Source organism: Nuphar pumila, chromosome 14 (genome assembly GCF_984573655.1).
Source record: "Nuphar pumila chromosome 14, dmNupPumi1.hap1.1, whole genome shotgun sequence".
In the NCBI taxonomy this organism is placed as follows: domain Eukaryota; kingdom Viridiplantae; phylum Streptophyta; class Magnoliopsida; order Nymphaeales; family Nymphaeaceae; genus Nuphar; species Nuphar pumila.
The window spans coordinates 1958281-1976968 of record NC_143262.1 but is presented as its reverse complement, the minus strand read 5'-3'; the positions used below and the strand labels follow the sequence as shown (position 1 = coordinate 1976968).

Sequence of the window (18688 nt, the reverse complement as noted above, 5' to 3'; positions counted from 1 at the left end):
GAATGCTCAGAGCAGGTTCATTTTGGTCGAAAGTGATCATCCCTACGCATTTTCTTATATATATATATATATATATATATATATATATATATATATATAGAGAGAGAGAGAGAGAGAGAGAGAGAGAGGTCATGACAACGTTGCCAAGTTCACCTGGTTCAGTTTTAGCAATTATGTCATGTGACATGGGAGTCTGAACCGTGGAGTTGTTCTGGAGTTATTCTTGAGAAAGGAAAGGTCATGTGAATGATGCAGGGAAGCCACAAACTAAGTCTTATGAAAATCTAAGCAAGCCCATTTTTTAATGTGATTAATCTTGAGATTAACCAGATATGAAAATATTGTCTTTTGGCTCCAAAATGGATATCAAACAATCAAAACTCGCAAGTAGGACACCGCTAAGAAAAAAATTCTATTTCAAATTAGATGACGTTTCAACCTTACAGACTGAATCTTTCTTACTATTATCTAATAATCATGAAAAGTGAAGTTTCCAAGAATTGTGCTCAAACATAAGATGCTGAGGAGAATCTTCAAGAAGCGTTGTCTTTCTAAGTACATGAATTAAAGGTGGATTATGAATGATTATTGCATATAACCTGGCTATTTCACATAAGACATGTGGATGGCTGATGGATGTTTCTTGGAGAGCAAGTGATTTATGGATTACCCTTTTGGGCTCAACTTGAGTTGCTTTAAGCTTCTTGGGGTCTCTTTTGGTGTCCCTTTTTCTGAGCACTTCCAAATGCAGGGTTATTTCTGAAATTAAAATTAAAAAAAGTGAAAGGAGATTTTTTGAACAAAAATTCCAGCAACCAACTCCAGAGTTTTATTTTTTCGAGCCTACAGTTGTGATGGGCAATCATTATTATTTGGTTTTCAATATTTTTTTTTGAGTTTTTGTTTCTTTGGAATATTGTTTTTCTGTCTGCTTTTATTTGCCTGTATTAGTCCCACCATAGTAGAAATATGTTAATTTCCGATGTAAATTTTGCTACCAAAAGGGTGAACTTTGGTGCATCTTAGAGGCAAAGCTCAATATGGGCAACCAATTGCAGTTAATGACAAATCCAAGTAGACACAGAATCGTCTCAAAGAGACTGCAGCCGCATCTTTGAGCAAACAAGTGGAACAAGTCTTTTTCCTTGTCACTTCTTTCTCGAGCCACACACAATAATCCAAAAGTTTTTTTCCCTGTCGTTCGTTCACTATTTAGTAAAAGTTGAGATATTTTCATGAGCACATCCCACAGGATCTCAAATTTCTTGATATATATATATATATATATATATATAACAAACGTACTAACCCTATCCACTAAGAATTCTTTCGGTATTTTTTCTATATTCTAATATTAAAGATGTGTCCAGTATGATTTATTACTAGAAATTGACACTTGGATCATGCAAAAAAATGGTATTTAAAGCATACAAAATTTATGAAAATTTTAGACCATTGAATTTTAAACCTTATAAAAACATATTAATGTATCAAAATCAAATGATCCAAATATCAATTTTTAGTAAATCAATCATGCTAAGGTCAGAATTTCAAAAAAATACCAAAAGTTGATGATCTCAAGCAATAGCTACCCACTATATATATATATATATATATATATATATATATATATATATATATATGTGTGTGTGGTAGTCCCACGTGAGCTGCATTCTCCTTGGTGGCAGAGAGGATATATGAGACAATCCACATATTGACTCGGTTAGGTTCGGTCAGCTCTGAATTTCGATATCACTAGGCCTGTTTTAACTGCTGGGATCCAGAGATGCACAAGAACCTGCTACTGGATGACGATAACTCTGAATATATGAAAATCAAGATCTGTTGTAATATCAAATTATAGGATTTGAGTGGCATTTGGCTTTTTTTGGGGTGCACTCGCTTGCAGCTGAATCATGAATGGGATAAGTAGAAAATATTGCATCCAAACACTCCTTTTATAGATGGAACCAAACCTCAATGTAGATGTCTATTTGTTTTGAATGACAAAATATTATAGGAGGCTCTCAATCTGGCACAAAAAAAAAGGTTTAAAAGAGATCAACACTCAAAATATCAATTTATTAAATAATACTTTTCACTCATACTCAAAATACATAGTTCATATGTATATAGGGTTGAGAGCGCTTTCTACATAAGTCCCCAACATAAATGACAACTTTTGACCTTTCTTTCATGAGTCATATCTCTAACTACGAATTTTTAAACTTAACTTATATATATATTAGACTTTTCACATGTCTATCTCAATGATTATACTTGACGCATGTCCCATTCACATCTATTATATGACTCGAGAGTTACCTGGTGTATGAATAGCCTATAAAATAAATGACAACTTTAACTATAAAATCTCTACACACCAGACAAAACTATCCAAAATGAGTTTACACTTCTAACATGCTTAAAGGGTCACTCAATATGAGTTAGACAACTCAAACTCACAAATAAACTGGTTAGCCTCAATCTTGACACAAAACCATATGCACTACAGAATCCTCAAGCTGATAAACACAAGATAAATGCATGCCAACAACACTGATTGATTCCAGCACTATTTGTTAGGTCCAGCCCTATCCCTCATTAATGGTGCGGGGAAGTGAAATAGCCACCTAACTCCCATTAATGCAGGAAGTTGAAGGGTTAAAACCCCTTCGTTTTCTGGAATGAGTCTAGAAGGCTCACTTCTAAAAGATTCATATCTAGAAGACTCTATGCCATCTATAAATAGGGGTACAGAGGCTGTGTGTTGGAGGGAGAAGGGCAGAGTGGTTGTGTGCAGTGTGTATAGAGAGAAGAAGTAAGAGAGAGAGTAGAAAGAAGAAAAGGAAGGAAGAAGGTTCGTCACCACGCGTTGATCCTCAGAGAGAGGTATTGGTTGTGGTGTGGGCTTTGACTCGGGTTGTGCACCCGAGAGCAGAGGCGTAGCTAGGATTCATGTGAGGGGGGCCCAAACAGGGGTGTAGGAAAAAAAAATTTGTGCGATAGTCGGGGGTTCGGCGGCAGCGTCCCCGAAAAAAAAATTTGAGATAAAATAAAAAATGGCTACAATTATTAATAAAAATCTATTTCATATGGACAAATCAAACTATTTGCTGCAGTCAGGGCTAGGCTAGGACTGGACTGTGCTATAAAAATGGATAAAAATCTATTTCATATGGAATCAGGGCTGGGCTAGGATTGGGCTTTTAAAAAAAAAACAAAAAAAATTAACTGTTTCGGGAGGCAGGACTGAGCTACAGCCCAGTCCTGCCCCCCTAGCTACGCCCTTGCCCGAGAGGTAATCTTATATTCATTTCTTCCTGTGATTTCTTTGTTGTTATTATCTTTAGCTTTGGGCAAGCTATTGGACGTTGTATTCTCTATATTGTACTATCTATTTTCATTATAGTGAATTATTCTCTATGTGCCCCGTGGATGTAGGTCGTGTTGACCGAACCACGTAAACCCTTGTGTTGTGATTTGATTGTGCCTTTGTTAGATCCTATATTGCTTCTGCATATTTTTTGTTATCTTAATTTTTCTACAAGTGGTATCAGAGCAGGTTCGTGGAAAATCACAACGCCCCCGAAATTTTTTTTTTTGAAATAAAATAAAAAATGGCTATAATTATTAATAAAAATCTATTTCATATGGACAAATCAAACTATTTGTTGCAGTCAGGGCTGGGCTAGGACTGAACTGTGCTACAAAAATAGATAAAAATCTATTTCATATGGAATCAGGGCTGGGCTAGGACTGGGCTTTAAAAAAAAAAACAAAAAAAATTAACTGTTTCGGGAGGCAGGACTGGGCTACAGCCCAGTCCTGCCTTCCCTAGCTAGGCCCTTGCCCGAGAGGTAATCTTGTATTCATTTCTTCTTGTGATTTCTTTGTTGTTATTATCTTTAGCTTTGGGCAAGCTATTGGACGTTGTACTCTCTATATTGTACTCTCTACTTTCATTATAGTGAATTATTCTCTCTGTGCCCCGTGGATGTAGGTCGTGTTGACCGAACCACGTAAACCCTTGTGTTGTGATTTGATTGTGCCTTTGTTAGATCCTATATTGCTTCTGCATATTTTTTGTTATCTTAATTTCTCTACAAGTGGTATCAGAGCAGGTTCGTGGAAAATCATGTCTTCTAAGTCAGTTAGCTCTAAGTTTGAGGTGGAGAGGTTTGATGGCAAAGAAAACTTTTCCTTATGGCAAAGAAGGGTGAAAGCTCTACTTGCACACAAGGGTTGCACAAGGCTCTTGTCGGTAAGGCGAATAAGCCAGAAAGCATGACCGATGATGAATGTGATGATCTTGACTTGAGGGCTGCTGATGTGATTGAATTATGTCTATCAGATGAAGTCATGTGTAACGTGATGGAAGAGAGGACAACAAAAGGATTGTGGTTGCGGCTAGAGAGCCTCTATATGACCAAGAACTTGTCCAACAAGTTACACCTCAAGAAACAACTTTATAGTCTTCGTATGAAGGAAGGTACTCCCATTTTTTACCATCTTAGTGTGTTTAATAAGATTATTGTTGGTCTGTTTAGTCTGGATGTTAAACTTGAAGATGAGGATAAAGTTTTGTTGTTACTAACCTCATTGTCACCATCTTATGAGCATCTTGTGACAACCATAATTTATGGAAAAGAAACATTGGATATGGAAGAGGTCACAGGTACGTTCATTTCCAATGAAATTAGAAGAAGACCATCATTAAATGAGGATTCTAGTGAAGAATTGATGGTGAGTTCATCTAAAGTCAGGGGTCGGTCAAAGAGCAGAAAAAATGATCGCAGATATAGGAGCAAGTCCAAGTCAAGGAAAGACATCACTTGCTACAATTATGGAAAGAAAGGGCACTTCCAGAATCAGTGCAAAGAGCCAAAGAAAAATCAGAAAAAAGAGAAAGAGACAAAATCATCAGAAACCAAAGAAGATACCACAACCACAGTTGAAGATGAGCTTGTGATTTTGTCTACTGCTAATGATCCATGTATCTGTGTATGTCAGAATACAGATTGGGTGACAGACACAGGAGTCTCGTACCATGCCACACCACGGAGAGAATATTTTAATACATACATGATCGGTAATTTTGGTGTTGTCCGAATGAGAAACACAGGAACATCATAAATTGTAGGTATTGGAGATATTCATCTCCAGACCAGTCTTGGGTACATGTTGGTGCTCAAGGATGTCAGACATGTTCCAGACTTGAGGTTGAATTTGCTTTTAGTAGGAAAGCTTGATAAAGAGGGTAGAAGCAGTATTTTTAGCCAAGGACAGTGGAAACTCAGCAGCGGGTCATTGGTTCAGGCCAGAGGAAAGAGATATTGTACTCTTTACAAGATGCAAGACAAGGTATGCAAGGGACAATTGAATACAACTGAGGACTCTTCTATTGATTTGTTGCATAGTCTATTAGGCCACATGAGTGAGAAGGGCTTGCAGATTCTTACTAAGAGGAAGCAACTCCCAAAGTTAAAAGGTACACGTCTAAACTCGTGTGTTTATTGCTTAGCTGGTAAGCAACATAGAGTATCCTTTGTTAGAAATGTCTTTCATAGAAAATCTCACATTCTGGAGCGAGTTTATACTGATGTTTGTGGTCCTCTGAGAACAAAAACTGTTAATGGTTTTACTGATGTGAAAACTTTTAGTGGTGCACTTTATTTTGTTACTTTTATAAATGACTTCTCCAGGAAGGTTTGGGCATACCCTCTGAAAACCAATGATCAGGTTCTTGATGTATTCAAGCAATTCCATGCTATGGTTGAGAGAGAAACAGAAAAACAACTGAAATACATCAGGTCAGATAATGGTGGTGAGTACACAGGTCCATTCCATGAATATTGTAAAATTTATGGAATTCGCCATGAGTTGACAGTTCCAGGTACCCCACAACACAATGCAATTGTAGAAAGGATGAATCGTATAATTGCAGAAAGAATCAGGTGTATGCTTGCTCAGTTCAAGCTGTCAAAGAAATTCTGGGGCGAAGCCTTAAGGACAACAGTTGATGTGATCAACTTGTCTCCTGCTCATGTCTTAGCAAATGATGTTGCAAATAGGGTATAGTCAGGAAATGATGTGTCTTACAAGCACCTGGGGGTATTTGGATGCAGGGCATTTGCACATATCCCCAAGGAGGAGAGGTCCAAGCTTGATGATAAGATGAGGCAATGCATTTTTCTGGGATATGGTGATGCCGAATTCGGCTACAAGCTATGGGATCCAGAGAAGCAGAAGACATTCAGATCCAAAGACGTGGTATTCTTTGAAGACCAGACACTTGAAGATATCAAGAAAAATGTGTCAATTCAGACTTCTGCAGGTGGATCTATCCACTTAGATCCAGTTACTCCTTCAGTGACACAAGTTGAAGGAAGAATAGTGCAGGAAGATGATGCAGAGGCAGATGTTGATTTACCTGCAGGCCATGTCGAGCAGGAAGAAGTTAGAGAACAACCTCTTCCAGAACCCCAACTGAGAAGATTTTCCAAAGAGTCACAATCTTCCAAAAGGTATTCTCCACATGAGTATGTGATGCTTACTGGTGCAGGTGAACTAGAGAGTTACCAGAAAGCACAAAAGTGTGAGCAGAAAGAGCAATGGCTAATAGCTATGCACGATGAGATAGATGTATTGCTGAAGAACCACACTTATGCTTTAGTGGAACTACCAGATGGCAGAAAGGCCTTGAAGAACAAGTGGGTTTTCAGGTTGAAGACTCAAGAACAATGTTCTCAACCAAAGTACAAAGCTAGATTGGTTGTGAAAGGCTTTGGTCAAAAGCAAGGTATTGACTTTGAAGAGATTTTCTCTCTTGTTGTTAAAATGTCTTCTATTCGTGTTGCTGTAGGTATTGCTGCTAGCCTGGACTTGGAGATTGAGCAACTAGATGTGAAGACTGCTTTCCTTCATGGTGATTTGGAAGAGGAGATATACATGGAGCAACCAGAAGGCTTTAAAGTCAAAGGTAAAGAAAATCTTGTATGCAGGTTGAAAAAGAGCTTGTATGGGCTGAAGCAAGCTCCAAGACAGTAATACAAGAAATTTGATTCATTTATGGCTGAAAATGGATACAATAGATCAGTTGTAGATCATTGTGTCTACATAAAATGGTTTGGTGAGAATTTTATTATTCTCTTGTTATATGTTGATGATATGCTTATCCTTGGAAAAGATATGTCTATAATTGACAGGCTTAAGAAGGAACTGAGTAAGACCTTTGTAATGAAGGATATGGTGCCAACAAAGGAAATATTGGGAATGCAGATCTCTCGTGATAGAAAAACCAAGAAGATATGGTTATCACAAGAGAAATACATCGAAAAGGTGTTGGACAAGTTCAGTATGAACAATGCAAAGCCAGTTGGTTCTCCTTTTGTAGGTCACTTTAAGTTGAACTCAGAGCAGAGTCCATCAAGTGACGAGGAGAAGGAGAAAATGAAGAAAGTTCCTTATGCTTTAACAGTCGGAAACTTGATGTACGCGATGATATGTACGAGACCAGACATCGCGTATACAGTAGGTTCCTTGCAAATCCAGGAAAAGAGCATTGGGCAACAGTAAAGTGAATCTTTAGATATCGCAGAGGGAGCTCCAAAGTTTGTTTAAGCTTTGGTGGTGGATCACCTGTCTTGACAGGTTAAACAAATGCAGATATGGCTGGAGATATTGATACGAAGAAGTCCACGTCTGGTTTTATACTCACTTTTGCAGGGAGAGCTGTGTCATGGCAGTCAAAATTGCAAAGGTGTATTGCTTTGTCTACTACTGAGGCAGAGTACATTGCTTTTACAGAAGCTTGCAAAGAGATGTTGTGGATGAAAAGATTCTTGATGGAGTTGGGTTTTGAGCAAGACAAGTACTTGGTGTACTGCGACAATCAGAGTGCCATTCATCTCGCCAAGAATCTAAGTTTTCACTCAAAGTCAAAGCATATAGATATCAGGTACCATTGGATCCGAGATGTGTTTGAGAAAAAAATGCTTCATCTTCCAAAGATCTCCACAAATGATAATGGTGCAGATATGCTGACAAAGGCCTTACCGATGGAAAAACAAAATACATGTCGGCAACTGGTCGGCATGAACTTCAATTGATTAGTTGAATTGGAGTATCCCCTTGGGCTGGATGGGAAGATTGTTGGGTCCAGCCCTATCCCTCATTAATGGTGCAGGGAAGTGGAATAGCTACCCACTTCTCATTAATGCAGGAGAAGTTGAAGGGTCAGCCCTATCCTCTCATTAATAATGCGGGGAAGTGAAATAGCCACCTAACTCTCATTAATGCAGGAAGTTAAAGGGTTAAAACCCCTTCGGTTTCTGGAATGAGTCTAGAAGGCTCACTTCTAGAATGTTCATATCTAGAAGACTCTATACCATCTATAAATAGGGGTACAGAGGTTGTGTGCTGGAGGGAGAAGGGCAGAGTGTTGTGTGCAGTGTGCATAGAGAGAAGAAGTAAGAGAGAGAGAGTAGAAAGAAGAAAATGAAGGAAGAAGGTTCGTCACCACGCGTTGATCCTCAGAGAGAGGTATTGGTTGTGGTGTGGACTTTGACTCAGGTTGTGCACCCGAGAAGTAATCTTGTATTTATTTCTTCCTGTGATTTCTTTATTGTTATTATCTTTAGTTTTGGGCAAGTTATTGGACGTTGTACTCTCTACATTGTACTCTTTACTTTCATTATAGTGAATTATTCTCTCCGTGCCCCGTGGATGTAGGTCGTGTTGACTGAATCACGTAAACCCTTGTGTTGTGATTTGATTGTGCCTTTGTTAGATCCTATAATGCTTCTACATATTTTTTGTTATCTTAATTTCTCTACACTATTTAGCTACTAGAAGAACCATCTACATTTGCATTGCAGTAACATCACTAATATTCTAGAGCATGGGCGTCACTTCCTTGTGAAAGCTGAAGAGTGGTGACTCCTTGAGATTTAGGGATAAGCCCAAAGAGTTTTAGGATATCAGACACAGTGATGGTAAGCACAACAAGCCGAATCAACACAACTAGGTCTCTCTAATCCTAAGAGTGGTGGTGGTTTCTCAAGTGTTGCATATTGCTATGTGATGGGTCAGATGCAGTCAACAGGACATGATTTGATGCAGAGCTTTTTAACTTGACGGCCAACTCAGATTGGTGAATAATAACACCCCTAAAAAAAGACTACCTTTTTACTTGTGTGTTTTAAAGGTTCATCCCATGTGAGGTCGAATGTAGTGGTTGGATGATGAGGTCACTTTATAATAGACTCGTGTTCGAATCCCATGAAGATTATCCAAGATGAAAACAAGTGAGATGCCAAATCATAATTTTTTGTGTTTTTAGAATCACCACCACCAGAGACCTTAGTCACCACCATTAATTTGTTACACAAATGTGAAGGCCACTGAAGGTGGTGATTTAAAAGCACAAAAAAGTTATATCTTGGCATATCACCTAATCCAACTTCAATCATCTAGTTCATCACATATGCAAAGATTAACAAGTCCATTTACATAGGAAAATCACATCTAGGACAAAAGAAAACGTCACCATCCCAGAGGTGTTATAAAAATGCGAGGGCTATGACCCTCTTCCCAAGGGCTCCACTAAGCCGAAATATACAAAATAATCTTGTTAGAGGACTTATAGGCTCCCACTAAACTAGGTGTAGGTTCTTGTTTTTCTAGTTGAACCTCTTATAAGCTTTTAAAACATCTTCTTCTAGAACGAGCATCTTTTGACTCAAAAGATTTATCTTGCTCTATATCATAAAACTTATAGCATTTAAAATCTTCTTGATATCCGCTAAAATTATTCTTTCTGGTTGGGGATCTAATTTGTCTCTCTATTGACATGGAATCATAGCATGAACATGATTGCTTAATCTTCACCTAACTACAATTAAGTTTTCAAAAATGACAGTTTGATGACAGTGTTGGAGAAAAGATGGGAGGGATGAAGGGGGTGGAGAAGAAAATATGTGATGAGACAGGAGTTGTCATCTATAGGTCACCTCCACTCTCATTTCTAATCTCATCAACACTCCCATCTCTCAAATTCGGGCTTCCAAACAGCAGTGCAGGTTGGTGGAATCAAATAAATACCTATCTTCCCTCACATCTCTTATTCCCTGGTAGACCTTTACGTTTGAATCCATATTCTAGCTAATCCACTTGTAATACTTGTCCCAAACAAATTTTTGTAACAAAATCTAGTACTATCATATAAAATTGACCTGAGTTCAACTCTATCACACCAGATCCCACTCAGATCTAGATTTAGACCCAGTCCTTAAAATTCACTTGTGGATTTGGATCAACCATGATCCAGCCCTTAACCAATTTAAGTCCCAGCCCCAAATGGAATTAAGGATGTACATCAGGATCTTGAAAACCTGATCCCTCTTGTAGTTCTGGTGTTTGGATCCACTACTCAATAGTGTCATTTGATTTCTAGAGAATTCTGGAAATTTCCCAAACGTAAGGAGTTGGCAGCAACCTCAAACCATCTACCTCTCATCAAATTTCAAGAACTTCAAATCCTAGGAATTGTTATGCTTTCCTATCAAACAGGAACATCACAAAATCTCATATTCAGCGATTCCCCTTTGGCATTAAGTTAGAAGAAGAGGGGGCATCTTGTAATTATGCCCAAAACACTCTTCCCATCGTCTCGTCGGCGCGGAAGCCGGAATCGTCGGAGAAAATGACAACACGATTCAAGAAGAATCGGAAGAAGAGGGGTCACGTCAGCGCTGGACACGGCCGGATCGGGAAGCACCGGAAGCACCCGGGTGGCCGCGGCAACGCCGGAGGTCTCCACCACCACCGGATCCTCTTCGACAAGTACCACCCCGGCTACTTCGGTAAGGTCGGGATGCGCTACTTCCACAAGCTGAGGAACAAGTTCCACTGCCCCATCGTCAACATCGACAGTCTGTGGTCGCTCCTCCCGCCGGAGGCCAAGGAGAAGGCGTCGCCGGAGAACGTCCCCCTCCTGGACGTCACCCAGCTCGGCTACTTCAAGGTCCTCGGCAAGGGAAACCTCCCTCCCTTGCATCCCATCGTCGTCAAGGCGAAGCTCGTCTCCAAGCTGGCCGAGAAGAAGATCAAGGAGGCGGGTGGCGCCGTCTTCCTGACTGCTTGATTGCATCGGTAGGGTTTGGCCTTCCACAATTTATGGGATCGATAGTTCGATCTAGGGATTTGGAAGGGTTTCACTTTTACAATATGGATTTGTTACTGTTGATCAAGTCGAGATGAATTTTGTCATGGACTAAATCCTTTCAAATAAGGTATCATGCCTATGTTATAATTAAGGTTTTGATCTGTTTCATCTTTGTTAAGAAATTAGGATTTCTTCCTTTTAAGTTTTTGATTGCTTGAGTTTATACAGTTACAGTTGTTTGGGAACAAACTGAATGCGTGCACAATTGAGTGAACACCATATAGTTAAGGAATATGAGTGTGACTTTATTCTAAATTTGATTTTTTCATGGTCGGCATCTATTTATGTAGTGATCCGTAAATGCATTTTGTGTTTTTATATCATCACATCCTTTCTTCCCCATTGTAAGCCATATCTAGGAGTTTCCAGATGTGTGTTGGTAGTTTGAATGAGTTTCTAATAGGACAGTAAATCATCATGTGGCTGCAATTGTATATTTACGTTCCCATGAAAAGTATCTTTGGCAATGAGGGATCATAGCACCCAAGATCTCTCCTTGAAATACACAATTTCATGATGCCGCCTACTGCGATTCCATCCAGGAATCTTAACAAGGGTTCAACTCAAGCCATATCAAGGCCCTTATTAAGTATTATTACCTGATCAGAAACACTATTTGGCATGGGCCCAAGACAAGGAACCGTCCCACATTCAACTAAAATCGTACCACTTGTGAAATTCTGTAAAGTTCTGTAATCGGATTGTTTTTAGAACCTTCTTCGGGATCTCAATGCTAAGAATGGTAATTAGCAGAAATCTCTACTTTGTCATTAGATAAGAAAGTTGGTCTCAAGAGTAGCTCAGCAAAGCAATAGTCCAATATGAGAGGTAAACAATATTTTTGAAGAAGACAACCCTGAACCATGAATTAATGTCGTCTTTGTAATTTTCTGAACTTGAGCTAGAGTTTTCTCCCAAATGTTCAGTTTCTATCACCCTCTTGAATTGAAAGGCATCTCTCTTTCACAAAACATGAAGACTGTCTGATCTCCAAAGTGTGGTTTGTCTCTGCAATCTTGAATTCTTGATCCTGAAGCCACATATCATGTCTGTGTGGTTCCATTAGTGCATTAGTCTATGAACCCCTTTCTCATCTTGAGCAGGTGAAATTTAGAATCTTTTATAGATTTGATTTTTTCACAATGCAACTGTTTTCTGTTAAAATTTTCTAGTACCAAAATAGTGAGAAAACTATGACAGATGGAAAACCATACCTTTAACAGTGAACACCATATCTGCCATGAATTCTTATTAAGGTTTGTGTTTTCTAATAAATAAGAGTTCAGAAATGAAACTCTCAAACATGAAGTGCCTTTTAGAAAAAGGTGAAAACTGAAAAACATCTATTTCATGTACTGAGGCATCAGACTGTTGGGCAACCTCAACGAAGTGCTGTCTCGGGCTGGTTGCTTTCCTCTGGTCGAAGGAGCAAGAAGCAGGGAGCTCCAGTGTAATTGCCATACCAGCTGAACATTCATAATAGCCTCAACAAATTGCATACTGTGAAAAATATTTAAGTTCATCGCTAACTTTGTTCTAGTCCGTTGGACTGCAATTTGAGGACTCGAGTATCTAAATCATATAAATTGACCAGAATTAGAAATAATAGCACTGCTGTGAGAACAAGATTATGCCTTTGGAAATATAGTTGCATCACAATCCTTAACTTTGCATGCTTGCAGGTTTACTGAAGCTCAGCCTGCTTGCTTGTTCAAGATCATTTCAAATCATCAAATATGCTTTGCCTTGTTGACCAGGTATTGGAAAAAAGAGAAAGAAAACCTCCTTTGAGAATGTCTTAAGCCATCTTAAAAAATTACCAAATCATTTGCTTTGTGTACAATTTAATGCAATATATTGAAAGTGACTGAACATGATAACCAATCACCAAAACATAGCCCCAATAATACTAATCGTGATCATCATCATTATGGATCCTTATCCCAATTACATGAGGCCTTTAAGAAGTTAGTTTTACATGACAATAACACTTGATTTTTACCTATTGCCACTGGCATCATTCTTCTTTTTTGTTTAGGTTTGGGATTGACATAAGGTAAACTCCCAACAATGGCAACGCTTAATCAGATTGCACCAACTTTAAACATTTCATCTGTTGGCTTGTCAACTGGTTGAAAAGGCAAAAAAGGGTTCTAATAGGCAGTGCATACTGTTGAGCTTTGCGATGTTATCAAGTTGGAGGCCTCGTTCTATCCACCACTGTACTCGGCAATGGTTAAAGTTTGAGGCCTCGTTCCACCCAAGCTCTTATTGTCTGATGCTTGGAGTCAGGTCATCTCTCTCTCTCTCTCTCTATATATATATATATATACATGGGTGTCAATTGTTCTGGATTTAGGTTGGATATCTGATCGTGTTTAAATTTTTTTTGTTAGATTTGATAAAATAATCAGGTCTGGATAATGATGTGGTTCGCATTTGGTGTAGAGTTTTACATCTGAATCTGACTAACGTCTAAGTCATGTTACAACAGTAAAATCCGATTTGCTATTTAAGCTAATCTGATCCAGATTTGTTTTTTTTTTCTTTATTTTTTTTATATATGAATCCGAATCTAACTCCACACACGACAACGCATATCCAGTTATGCAGAGATTCAGCAATCCTACATGCTATCTGAATCTGTCTCTTCTTTGCACCCTTGTAGGGCCCTTTTAATTGCAGGGATGTTAATGGTTAGGATCTGTTGAATTGTCCACTCGATCCAAATAAATTGTCAGAATGAGTGAAATAAACTACACCCAATTAATAATGGCATTTGGATTCAGTAAAGAGATTTAAATTCATATATCAACCTGAACTAGTCAGCGTCCAACAGGTATCCAAATCAGATTAGGTTAAATCCTATTATGTCAGATTAGTAATGTCTACATCTTTACGTCCCTTTGTCAGTCTTCATGTGGATCTGGCTGCTATATCCATGTTTCTGTTCAGAACATATTCAACTACCAACCCGAAGTGGTTATGCCCAAGTATTGAGTTGCATAGGACTATCAACACGATTCAACAATATGGGTCCAATAAATGCTGGAATCTTTGGATACTGTACCATATGTTGGGTTCGAATTATGATTTTACCAGTTTGAGCCCATTCACCTAACTCATATCTCACCATTTCACCCACAATGGCCCTGCTCTTCTGGTAGGAGTTTTTGTTTTGAAAGTGACTAAGGGCTGTTTGGAATCTCGTCGTCGGAGTGGAAAATTGGTCGCCGGAGTGGATTCCCTCTTTTCCCTCCGTTTGGGATGGAGGGAGAAGATGGAATTTGTGTAACCGGTGTGGCATTTGTCGACACCAGTTCCACGTTTCGACTACCACTATCGGGAGGTGGTAGTCCGCAAATCCCATGCCGACTCCACTCCCGATGGTGTACTCGGCTGCCTTCGACGCCCTCCCCAACTTCTGTATTAACTCCCATTCAGATTCCCTATTTCCACTACTTCTGTATTTACTGCTGGTGAGGAGTGCGAGAAGGCCTTTGGGGGAATCGGCGAGGAAGAAGGTCGAAGGGCGCCAAGACATCGTTATCTGAAGGTTGTGGCAGAGAACGATTGAGAGAGAGAGAGAGAGAGAGAGAGTTGGGTGTTGACCTAATTTCTGAGACATCGTTATCTGAAGGTAACAATTTTCTGGGTTTTCTTCTACCCTTTTCGTTTTTTATTTTGTTTCTCTCTCTTTCTTTCTAGTTGCTTTTCGTGATTTATCCGTAGATGTGTTTGTTTCTGAACAATATGTTCCTTTGTTTTTATGTTATTTTGTATCTAAATATGAATGAAATGATACCATTTTTATCTTTAAATGTAATTGGTATGTTTTCTTTTCCCTGTTGACTGATTTCGTTCATTAGAATTAGTGGGTTCCTCTTTTTATTAAGTTTCATCTTTTTTTTTTTTTTGGTGTTGATTTGTGTGAACTCATCTGATTCAGATATTTTAAGTTTCATTAAAATATGTATTTTTTTTATCCCTGTCGAATTGCTGGAATCAAAAGATCTCAGTCCTCTGATTGGGAATTTTCCATATATTCCCCCTTCCTTATGTTAAGCATCTGAAATATTCGAACATAATGGTGACCTCTGTTTAGCATATTCAATATATGTTTTTTTTTGGCGTTTTCTCAATTTCTTGGGGTTGATCTCCCAAGAAGTTCTTGATATACCTTCTTGTTGAATTCTAGGGATGGTTATTTTGTTGGTTTAACATGCTCTTCTTTCTTCGAAAAATTTCGTTGGTGTTTTATTTGTGTTTTTAAGGATATTTTTTGTCTTTTGTTGGTGCTTTTTTGTGATGGTATTCATTTCAATCGATGCAAAATTTGTTTGGAGTGCCTTGGAGTTGGTTGTTGTTTTCTTTTTGTTTTTGAGAAGAAATCTGGGATCCAAACCACCTCCACTCTATCTCTACTATGTGGTGTGTGGCTATAAGTGTGCATTATTGAATGAACTTTGAGACCCAATTAAAAAACTGACCTAATTATATTTATTAATTTTTTCTCGTCTCTTATACTTACTATAAAACATATACTTTTTGAGTTTAGCTATATGATACACTATTTTTTTTAAATGTATTATTTGGTAATGTTTAATTACAGTGGTGTGATTGTGGTTTCTTTATTAACTGCATAGGAAAGAAGTGAAATATGTCATTATTTTGTTGAAAATATTATAACAGAAATGCCTCACCTTGGTGTGTGAGAGAAGGCTCATAGCAATCGAGATTGTAATAATAGCAGAAATGGTAGTATATGCTATTATTGATTAGATCATTGATAAAATGATAATTATATAGCTCGACGGGCTATGATAGACAGATATACAGGGTACCTTATGTTGAAGGAATTATTAGAGGCATTGATGTTAATTGTGTAAATCAACTAAGAATGACTGGTGAAGCCTTCTCTCGCCTTTGTCACCTATTGCATGTGAGAGGACTACTTTCACACTCTAAACATGTTATGTTGGAAGAACAGGTTGTGATATTTTTACATACTCTTGGGCATAATGTTCGAAATCACGTGATTGGTGGACGCTTCAGATCTGGAGAGACAATTAGCCTACACTTTCATAGAGTGCTTAATGCTGTATTGAAATTATATCCTGATTTTTTAAAGCAAGCAACATCAGCAACACCAATAGAAATTCAAACCAATCCTAGGTTCGGTCCATATTTTAAGATAAATTAATTCTCTCAATAAGTTACACAATAGAAGACAACTATTTTGAATGTTAAATTTGATGAATTTGTTGGCTAATATAGAACCGTGTTGGTGCCACTGATGGGACTCATATTCCTGCTTTTGTTTCAAGACGTGATCAACCAAGATGGAGAGATAGGAACCTTAACATTACTCAGAATGTTCTTGCAGTTGTGTCATTCGATATGAAATTTCAATATGTTCTAGCTGGTTGGAAAGGATATGCACATGATGCTAGAGTGTTAGCAGATGCTCTACAAAGGTAAAGAAATAAACTCACTGTCCCTTGTGGTAAGTGCAAACATGTTGAATGCTTATTTTAGCAACATAATTGTAATGGGTTATCAAATGAATTCTAATTTCTAACACATTTAATGCAGGAAAATATTATGCAGTAGATGCGGGTTATCCAAATATACCAGGGTTCTTGGCTCCACATCGTGCTTTTCGTTACCATTTGAGTGAATAGAAAAATGGTGATCCAGAAGAAACTTTTAACCATCGTCATTTCCAATTACGTAATGTAGTTGAACTCAAACGAAGATTGTGTTAGCATGTTGTATCTTGCATAACTTTATAATAAGCTTGGGAGGTGATTCACTTGAAGAAGATGTTGATATGTTTGAAGGTGAACCTAATGATGAACCATATGTTGATGGGGATGGAATATGGGGCCTATCAAGGTCTCAACAAGAATGAGATGATTGGCAAGACTTTAGAGACAATCTTACACAACGAATGTGGGCTGATGAGCATTCGTCTAGTTAAATATTTTAAATTTGGTTTGGTTTGTAAGCTATACAACAACAACAACAACTACGCCTTCATCCCAAAACAATTGGGGTCGGCGATATGAACCAACAAAGAAAATCATTCTGGGTCTTCCACATGAATCCTTCTCCGTCAATCATTTCTATCCAATGTTATGTCCTCGGTGAGGTTCAAAGCATTCATATCCTTTCCTATCATCTTCATCCAAGTCTTCCTAGGCCTACCCCGACCTCTTTTAACTAATATATTTTCCCATTTCTCCATCCTTCTAACAGGAGCATCATTAGGCCTTCGCCGAGTATGTCCAAACCACTGTAAACGATTCTCTCTCATCTTATTTTCAATGGGTGCAACGCCTACCTTCTTACGTATCTCCTCGTTCCGAATCTTATCTTTTATTGTATTTCCACACATCCATCTAAGCATACGCATCTCAGCTACACTCATTTTTTGAATATGATGTCTCTTGGCAGCCCAACATTCCGTACCATATAGTAAAGCAGGCCTAATAGTCGTCCTATAAAACTTTCCTTTCAACCACAATGGCATTCTACGATCACACAACACTCCAGTTGCTCTTTTCCATTTCATCCACCCAACCTTTATCCTATGATTTACATCTCCATCAATATAAGGCAAAAATGTTATCTTAAAACTATATTGTTATGAATTATGCTATTGTCTTGTTATGGATTTTCTTATCATGTTTTGTTATGAATTGTCTTCTTTTTATTGCACTCTTTGATACCTTATAATATGATTTGTCATGTTTATTATGTTATGATATGACTTTTATCTTTGCCATAACTAATCGTGTTGTATAGCAAAATTTTAGGGTTATGGATGCCAATGTGAATGAAGGCCAATGAGCTAAAGATAAGAGTAAGGATTCAAAGGCACAATTTCGTTGGAATTCACATAAGAAAGTTGATGCCTTACTCATCGAGCTATGTTTGCAAGCAGTTCATCAAGGACGAAAGCCTGATAAAAATAAAAAGAAAACAACTATGATAAGAATGGCTAATGAGATTAGTACAAAGCTAAGCATTGCTGTTATAGTTGAAAATATCCAATCTCGATTGAAGACATGGACAAAGCAATATCATCATATAAAAGGAGATTCTAAATGTTAGTGGATTTGGCTATAATCCAGCTACTCATCAAGTCACTACTCCACGTGAAATCTGGGATGAATTTTTGGAGGTATGTTCCTAACATTGATTCAAACCTTGATAAAACACATTACTTCTGTAAAAGCTAATATCTAATGCAATTATTTTGTTAATTTTTTAGGCAAAACCTGATCTAAAGTATTTACGAGGGAAAGATATGTCAAATTTCACAGAACTCAGCATCATTGTATGTAATGTTCATGCTACTGGGGGGCATCAGTTATTGTTATCGATGTTGTGGCTGATGAAGGTAAAAATCAAAACTATGAAGATGAATGCTACATTCCGGATTGTCCACGATAT

At 38.0% G+C, this 18688-nt stretch overlaps 1 pseudogene across 4 annotated transcripts; it reads left to right on the top strand.

Annotated features, from left to right (window-relative positions):
• Positions 1-10705: 10705 nt before the first annotated feature.
• LOC149816042 (large ribosomal subunit protein uL15x pseudogene) lies at positions 10706-18159 on the top strand (annotated as a pseudogene). Of its 4 annotated transcripts, none has more exons than XR_016427621.1 (2): positions 10706-11154; positions 18038-18139. The product of XR_016427621.1 is annotated as a large ribosomal subunit protein uL15x pseudogene, transcript variant X3 (transcript). The 4 variants fall into 4 exon arrangements; XR_016427619.1 differs by having other exon boundaries at positions 10706-11294; positions 18049-18133; XR_016427620.1 differs by having other exon boundaries at positions 10706-11294; positions 18038-18131.
• The last annotated feature ends 529 nt before the right edge of the window (positions 18160-18688 follow it).